General features: G+C 54.6%; 1 long non-coding RNA gene across 1 annotated transcript; it reads right to left on the bottom strand.

Annotated features, from left to right (window-relative positions):
* Positions 1-497: 497 nt before the first annotated feature.
* On the bottom strand, positions 498-3,492 carry LOC104870731. The gene is made up of 3 exons (XR_782577.2): positions 3,298-3,492; positions 1,498-2,609; positions 498-1,277 (listed from the first exon to the last, which is right to left on the bottom strand). It is a non-coding gene; the product is annotated as an uncharacterized LOC104870731 (long non-coding RNA).
* Positions 3,493-6,856: the final 3,364 nt, after the last annotated feature.

The following is a 6,856-nucleotide window of genomic DNA, read 5'->3' as shown; positions in this document are numbered from 1 at the left end:
CTCTCCGTGGATGCTGGGTCAGCAGGCTGGCTGGGGGTGGTAACTCTCGCATGCATGTCCTCATGGGGGACAGACACACAGACATGGACATCTGGTCAGGTGGACATTTGGGGACAACTTGAAAGCAAGGAAAGAGGCGCACGCACTTCCCAATGGTCACTTCAGTCACTGCCCAAGGTCATGGCTGGGGTCACCATACCTGGTCACTGCCAGGCCACAAACCCTGCCCCTGAGAGGCACAGGATGTGGCTATTCTGTGTCCCTGTCCATCTGCTGGGCTCAAAGTGAAACCGAACCCCAACCAAGAAGCTCACCGAAGCCTCAATGTCACTGCTACAGCAGGACAGAGCCCAGGGCTTCCTGCCCAGCTCAAACTGAGCCCAAGACTGCTCTGTTTTCTCCTCAGTCTGGCACAAAAGCCACCAGACCCCAGGCTTCTGCACAAGGGCCAGCTCACTCTAGCCCAGCCTGCTGCCTGTTTTATAAATAAAGTTTTATTGGAACACAGCTCTGCCCATGCATGCACAGACTGCCCATATGTCCTCCACACTGCCACAGAATGTCAGTGGGGGTGACAGATGCTGCAGAGAGAGGAGCAAGGTACCCTGGCCTGAACATCATCCCCTATGACACAGTGGGCTGGTCACAACAATGTGCTTGTCCCTGCCCCAGCACCATGGGTGCTAGGACAGCCACGGGGCTATGCCGTGTGTATCCCACCCTGGACACCAGCATCGTAACCAAAGGCACAGAACCCCAGGTGGGGACGGGGCACAGGGAACCCTCACTGTCACAACATGCCTGCTCTCTGCCACCTTCCCTTGGGCCATGGCAGCAGCTCGGAGCCTTGTCCCTTCAGAAGCTGTTGGCTGTTGTGTGCTGAGGACACTGAAAGTCTCTGAAGCCACTTTTCCTCCTTTGTTTTTTGGCTGAGGCCCAGTGCTGACGACCACTGCTGCTCAGGGTCCTGCCTTGTGCAGGGCACAGGAACCAGAGCAAACAATGATGAGCTCTTGGAACATTGCATTTGGGACAGGTTTTGCTGTACAAAACATCAATTTACTCAAATCCACCTCTGCTATCCCAGAAACAAGGGAGACAGGCTGGGGAAATGACCTCGGGGCCCTGAGCATCCCAGGCCGCTCAGGTGCCCTCTGTGCCCACCGGCCCCCAACCCCCAGCTGGCCAGTCAGGCTCCTCTCTCTGCAACTGCTGGCATCGCCCCTGCCCGCTCCTCTTCTGCAGGCTCCATGGAGTCCAGGGTCTTCTGCTGTCCACTGAAAATGCAGGGACACATAATGTCAACTGTAACTATGAACTCTGCAGGGTGTGCGCGTCTGTAGCCCACTGCTCCTGCCCACCAGGAGCTGCCCTTCCACTACCTCCCCCTTCCTCTCCTCTCTCCTGCTGTCCTTGCCAGGATGAAAGGGACGTCACCAGACCAAAAAAAAAAAAAAAAACCAGCATGCAGGACACCCAGCTGGACTGCATGCCTACCTGCTTTTGACAAGTCTCTGTTATCCAGTCCCTTGCTTCTACACCCAGGATGGGTTTCCTGCCAGCTGGTTGACCGGCAGCAGCAGCAAAGGGTCCGAACGCAGACTCAGATGGCCGGCCATCCTCCTGACCACCCAGTGCCCAGCCTGCCTCTCACAGCCAGCAGAGGCTACAGCTGTGCTGGGAGCAGGATCCCTATCTGTAGGCCACAGAGGTGAACAGGGGGCAGAAGAGGATGGGGCACACACAGGATGGGCTCGCTGGGCCTCCTCTTGGGAGGAGAGCCAAGTGGGTGGGATCCCCAGTGTGGCAGGCTTCACACGGAGGGCACAGCCTGTGTGCCGGCCTGCCAGGCATCCCAGCGTGAGCCACATGGCCATGGCGTCATCAGTCCATGTCATCTCCCAAGAGGTACAGCCCAAGAGAGATGGGGCCCTCAGAGTTTGCGGTTCAGGCGACCGGGGGCAGCTCCAGTGGAGGACTGGCAGGGCGGGTGCCCCGGGGTGGTCTCGAGTATGGGCCTGTGCCTGGGGTTGACAGTGAGAAGCTGGCAGAGGCACCAGGGAGAAGGGGACGTCTGCAGCTCAAATGGAGTCCAGGGAAGCAGCAGGATGAGCCCAGGCTCCAGAAGTGCACTTAGGGGCCGTCACCTCCCTGCCTCAGGACATTTCCAGGACACAGGACAGGGGACTTGGGGCTCCTCAAACCCCAAGTCACTCGCTTTCGTGTTGCCCTTGGCACCCAGCAGGATGTCCCCTGGGCAGGGCACACACCCCTGCCAGCCTGAAGTTTCCGCCCAGCCTCCTCCTCCCACCACAGGCCCACGTGCTGTTAGGGACAGGAAGCAGGGGTCTCGTGGAAGGGACGCAGCCCCTCCAATGTGTCCACCTCAGCAGAAGCCCGCAGCCGCCGCTGTCTCAAGCAGGTCTTTCACAGCCACTCAGCCCCGGGAGGTGGTGCTGGGCAGTGTCACTGACACACTCGCCCTGTCCAGTGTGACCCCGGAGGGACCAGGAGACGTGGCCACGAGTCACCCGCACGGGTCTCTATTCTGGCTCAGCATCCTGAATGCAGTGCCGGCGCTGGCCCCATTTGCAGGCAGCGTGGGGGCTCTGTGTAGATGACACGAAAGGCTCATCACACGGGGCACCGTCTCTCCCGACTGCTGCATTCTTCCACCCTTTCCGGTGAGTTCAGCCTCTTGGAAAAGGCTGCACACCTAAGTGTGAGTGTGCACTGTCTGCCTGGCCTATTTCATTCTGCACAATCACACGAAAATGTGTGAGAGATCGCACATGTGGGTGACTCCATCACGGTCTTCATTTCTCACTGCACATCGGTAGATCAAAATACCACTGGGCGCCCCCAAACACATACAATTTTTGTTCATTAGACCTCAAGAAATGCAAAAGCCAAACAAAGAAAAAATATGCAAACAAATTTTTAAAACACCCTCGATAAACTATGACTGGCCGGGGCCTTGTTTAGTCAGTCTCCTCAGAATCTCCCCATAACTAAGGCAGTAACCTGCCTCCGCCTGTGCTGCTGGAACCCCACGCAGGGACCCCATAATCATAAAGCAGGGAAATCTTTGTCCAGGCGTCTGCCAGGACCAAGATCCAGGGCCTGGCACCTGAGCCCCAGGCAGGCGGGGCCCCAGGCTGTGAGCGGCCCCTCTCTACTGCAGAGCCACCGCCCTCCCGTCCTCTCAGCAGCCCACCTCTTACTACCCAGCCTGTCAGCCTGAAGTCTCACGGTTCACACACACGGTAGGGGACACATTCAAACTGGGGTACAAACCTCCAGTGAGAAGTGTGCTCCGTGACAAAACAGGAACCGCTTTGGCACTGTGCCAGGAGGGACTTCAGGGGCTCTGGGGCCACCTCCCCGCTCACTGCAGCTTAACTCTTCTACATCGCTGAGGGAGGCTTTAAACAAGAGAAAGGTACGGTTTTATTTTGATTTTTGTTTTGTGGTACTGGGGATTGAAACCAGAGCCTTTGCACTGAGCTACAGCCCCAGCCCTTCTTTAAATTTTAAAACGGGGTCTTAATAAATCACTAAATTGCCCAGACTAGCCTCAGACTTGTGATACTCCTGCCTCAGCCTCCCAGAGTGCTAGAACTACAGGTTTGTGCCACCATGCCCAGAAAGGGCGTACTTACTGAAAAACAAAAATTATTCTTACGCACAGACAACATGATCAGAAGAAGACACAATGGAATACTCAAAAGATAGTATGAAAATGAAACAAATATACCAAATAAAATTAAGTCGAAAAATATTAACTGCATAGCAGGTCAACTCACAGTAGCCAGTCTTGAAGCAGCCTCAATGGCCACCAGCAGGAGACAGACAGAGAGAAGGCGGCGTTCACACACAAGGGAGTGGTGCTCAGACGCAAGGAAGGGGAGACAAGGCGTTTGTAGGAAATGGACGCACTGTGAGACCAGAACGTTAAGTGAAATAAATCCGACACAGAAGGGGACCAAGAGATGGAGTGGAAGGGAGAGAAGAGCAGGGGACGCAAAAAGGATGAAGCTGTGCTATGTACGTGCACTGGCTGTCCACGATGCATGTGGTCACTGTGGAGTGCAAACCTGTACTCATCAAACACCGAAATATAAAAACAAATAGCAACTGAAATCCTGCTTAGCAAAAAGGAACCATTAAAACATGAAGTCTACAAGTAATGTCATGATGTGGTACTGAAAAGGAACTGGAGTCACCCAGGCAAGCTGGCTTATCCTCATAAGGGGCACCACAGCTATACACAAACCTGATTTAAGACATGGGGCATCTCCTCCTTGTACCCTGAGGGCCCAGAAGCAAGCAGACCCCAGGAACAGCAAGCAGCCCCAGAGCCTGGTCCCTTAGACCACCACCAAGGACAATCAGTGGGGAGGACTTCCGGTCACCAACGCGGCCTGGAAGAGCCTGAGGTTGCACTCCATCCTAACGACACCTTCCGGGCCAAACAGGTCCTGGCCTTACGCACCTCGGAGGCGAGTGTTTGCTTGGTCTGTGGGAGGCCCTGGGTTCCCGTCCCTTGCACAGCCAAGAAAAAAAATCTGCCTGAACTGAAAATCAACAAATCTTACATATGTCAGAAAACTGAGGACACAGGGAAAACCACTGCTTCCAAAATTGGAGAAATAGAAGAACACAGATAATCACAACACACTGAAGCAGAAACCAAGGCACCGGGGTGAGGGGGGGCGCGTCTAACAGTTCTAACAGTTCAGGCCTGTGAGGGGCCTGTTGTAGAGGAGGCCGCTAGATGTGTGAGTTTTCGAGTTTTCGCTCTAGGAATCCTACCAGTTCTCGGGGTGAAGACTGGAGACAGTGCTCTCACGCCCCAGGGTCTGACACGTGGGTCCTTAACGCGTTAGCAGGGCCCGAACTCGGCTCCCTGCCAGGTGGCTCCAATCTGAATGTGTTACGTTCTTGCCAGCCTGAACCTCAGGTGCAGGGGCAGTCCCAGCAGGAGGCTTGCACCACCCTCCACCCCATGGGACAGTCACAGTCACACAGGGACCACAGCTGTCAGCAGTTGAAAGAACACAACACATGGCACAACGCCAAGAGGGCCAAGAAGGAATCTCAAGAAGCTTAGGAGTGTTTAGAGTTGAAGAAAGCGAACACCCGCACCACAACTCGGGGAGTGCAGCACCATCAGTGCCAACAGGAACTGTGTGGCACTGAACAATGCACCAGCGAAAGACAGATCCAAAACAAGAAACTAAATTTCCACCTTAGGAAATCAGAAAACAAGGAGCCAATTAAACCCAAAGTCAGCAGAGGAAAAGAAATAATAAAATCAGTGCACCAACAAACCAAAATGAAATTAGAGTAGCAAAGATAAATCAACCAAACAAAACTCTGGTTCTTTAAAAAAAAAAAAGTAAAAAAAAAAACTATGCTCCCCTAGCCGGAGCGGACAGAGGAGGGCGGGAGGATGCACGGGGCACACAGGCGGCCAGATCGCACCTGAAAACACACACCGAGGCGGGTGAGCGGCCAGGCAGCTGCACCTGTGAGAGGAGTAGAACCAGCAACACAGCCCAGGGAGTTCTCGGGGAGATTCAACTAAACACTCAAGGAAGAGATAACTCAGAAATCTTCCTAAACTCTTCCAGGAAACAGAAGCGAAGGGAACTCCCTCCCTTTCTGAGGGGGATCACCCCAAACTAAGCAAAATATCAGAAGGGGGATGACAGAACACAAGCCCTCTTCCAGGCAGATGTAAACATCCTCTACAAAACATGAGTAGTGTGGACAAGGACTTGTGCACCCGAGTGTGTATAAAAGCCCATCAATATAACGCACCACAGCCACGCCGCGTGACGCTGTCCTAGACTCAGAGGCGGCACCTGACACACCCAGCACCTGTTCCTAATAAAACCACAAGCGGGAACAGAGGGCTTATCTCAGACAGTCATGGTCACCACTCTGCATACCTTCTGAGGGTCACACCTGTCCCCCACACGACCTCACGCTTGTGGCCCTGACTGGCCATCACTCAGGGGTCAGTCCCCAGCAGGGCCCATGCGCACTGCCTCGCTGAGCTGGCTCCTAATGTTTCTGAAGGGCCAAACCGGGAAGGAACCTGTCCCGTCAGGAATAGCACACTCAGTGTGCAAAAGTGAGACTATGCAGAAAACCTTCACAGCGGCTGGGCACAGAAACACACACCAACGTGGCCCTGGCTTGCCAGGGTTTATTACGAATTTTACAAAAAACAGGAGAGTAGGCCACAGACTCCGCCCCAAGGAATGACGGATGTTCGAGGAGAGGGAAATAAATGCTCATTATCCTGGCTGCATCATTGTGCTTTATATAAATGGAACGAATAAATATGTGCACTTCGGCGATAAAAACTGAAATCATGAAAAATGTAAAACTTTCTAGATTTTCTCTGGTCAGGCAAGCAGAGGTTTGGAAGCGGCCCCTTCCCTCGGAGGGAGCCCCGGAAAGGGGCGGAGGCAGCGGCGATCCTGGCGCCCTGGGCCCTTACTGCTCAGACCTGAAGGAGGAGGAGCCAGCGGTGGGACTGGCCTGGTGGGGAGGAGTGTCAGGGGGGCGTCTCCTTCAATTTAAAAATCACTAGTGTGATTCCCGTATCAAGATGTGCAGGCGACCCAAGTGAGCAACTCCACACCTTCCCCACCCCACAGTCCACGCACCGAGAACCAGCAGGGGTCCGGAGCGCTCTTTCAGCACCCCACCATCTCCTGTCCACCCTCCCGGTCCTCCCCTCCCTGACAGGCGCCAAGTCACTGAACATGTGCTCCTTGGGGTCTGGCCCATTCACCCCTGGCATCCCGCGTGGGAGCCGGGGGACCCCCGGTGTGTACAG

This window comes from Fukomys damarensis, unplaced genomic scaffold, assembly GCF_012274545.1.
Source record: "Fukomys damarensis isolate Sample0158 unplaced genomic scaffold, DMR_v1.0_HiC HiC_scaffold_24, whole genome shotgun sequence".
Lineage (NCBI taxonomy): Eukaryota > Metazoa > Chordata > Mammalia > Rodentia > Bathyergidae > Fukomys > Fukomys damarensis.
The sequence above is the reverse complement of the archived record's forward strand: the minus strand, read 5'-3'. Positions and strand labels throughout refer to the sequence as shown.